General features: G+C 39.7%; 1 protein-coding gene across 18 annotated transcripts in view; it reads left to right on the top strand.

Moving 5' to 3' along the window:
• Nucleotides 1–1,585, top strand: part of PCBP3 (poly(rC) binding protein 3) — a 295,105-nt gene that overhangs the window by 29,173 nt on the left and 264,347 nt on the right. For 12 of the 18 annotated variants that reach the window (XM_017538518.2, XM_017538515.2, XM_017538517.2 and 9 more), the window contains exon 1: nucleotides 1,271–1,350. The exons of 4 other annotated variants lie outside the window; for them this stretch is intronic. The gene's annotated coding sequence lies outside the window, so the exon portion shown is untranslated. Of the gene's footprint in view, nucleotides 1–1,270; nucleotides 1,351–1,585 lie in introns of those variants that run through there. 2 more of the 18 variants (XM_037742008.1, XM_037742004.1) reach the window with 2 other exon arrangements.

Below are 1,585 nucleotides of genomic sequence, written 5' to 3'. Positions count from 1 at the left end.
CCAGGCTGGAGTGCAGTGGTGTGATCTTGGCTCACCACAACCTTCGCCTCCTGGGTTCAAGCAATTCTTATGCCTCAGCCTCCCGAGTAGCTGGGATTACAGGCATGTGCCACCATGTCTGGCTAATTTTGTATTTTTAGTAGAGACAGAGTTTCTCCATGTTGGTCAGGCTGGTCTTGAACTCCCAACCTCAGGTGATCTGCCTGCTTCGGCCTCCCAAAGTGCTGGGGTTACAGGTGTGAGTCACCATGCCCGGTCAAGTATGTATTTTTTGTCATATATCTTCACTGATTCTGTACTTGAATAGCTTAGTGGTCAGCTAATAATTGGACAGAGATTTCCTTAAATACCTGGAATCATTAAGTCTTATAGTCTCTCCCAAGGGACCCTGTGTATGTGTTTGGGCATGTGTCAGCCCTTAACCTACCAGTTTATAACTGCCTTAGTCTTCTTTTTCTGATTGTGCAGAGTCTTAATGTCAGCCCAGTGTGAGAGCTTAGGGCCATCTCAGGGCACTCCAGCTTTTTTCTGGGCATTCACACAACCTTGAGTAGATGCACCATGGCCTTCTGGATTACCAGAAATTTACAGAGTTTTTAATACCCTGTGGACATCTCATTCCCCAGATTTTCCTTTTAAGCTTTTGGGTTAATATATTATTTGTTCCAACTATTGTCCACTGTCTCAGGTAGTCACAAAATTAAACAATTGCCTTTAGTTGTTTTGACAGACACCTCTGTGGAAAATACTTTTCAGTGACCTGTGTGTCAGGTCAAATAAATGTAACCTTGCAAGTGGAACCTGTTAGTCATATCAAATAATAAGACTTCGAAGGGGCTCCAACCCTGTTTTGTCCTCTTCTGTTGTTGCCAGGCTGTTGGTTTTCACTATGATTGTAGGCTGTTTGTTTTCAAGACTACTGTAGAGCTGGGGTAGGGTTAGGGGGCGGGGAATGGGAATAGGATAAGTTAAAATACCACAGAATTTCTGTTCTTGGATATTTAATCATTTTTCTTGAACAAATATTCTCCAGATTGTGGCAACCCTTTGGTTAAATTTCTAGATTTCTGAAAAAACTTGATTTGGACAATTTTTTGCCATTTAAAAATTGCATTTGTGAAAGAAGGGATTTTTGTAAGGTTTTACTTTACTTTTTGTAAGGTTTTACTTTGATATAAGGTTTTTACTTATGTCACACTCTCATGTTTATTCTTAAATGATTTTGTTTCCGTATATTGAATTTAATGTTGGCATTTTTTTTTTCCAGCACATTGGAGATATATTTCCACAGCATCTGGCTTTTCTTGTTCCTGATCTGAAGTCAGTAAATGTAACTGCTGTCTTCTGGAGGTAATCTATTGCCTTAAAGGATTTTCCCATTATCCTTAGGTTTCTATGGTTTCACTAAGTTCAGTGCTCCTGCCTGAGGTATGTTGACTTCCTGTATCTGTGGTGTGATGTCTTTCATAAGCCTGGAAAACTCGCTGCCATTTTCTTCAGATATTCCTTCTGTATCATTTCTTTTCTTTTTTTCTGGAACTCTGATTAAATTTGTGTTAGATTTCTCACCATGTGTTCTCATGCT

The sequence above is a fragment of the Cebus imitator genome, unplaced genomic scaffold (genome assembly GCF_001604975.1).
Source record: "Cebus imitator isolate Cc_AM_T3 unplaced genomic scaffold, Cebus_imitator-1.0 Scaffold112, whole genome shotgun sequence".
NCBI classification, from domain to species: Eukaryota; Metazoa; Chordata; class Mammalia; order Primates; family Cebidae; genus Cebus; species Cebus imitator.
This window is presented reverse-complemented; position numbering and strand designations above follow the sequence as displayed.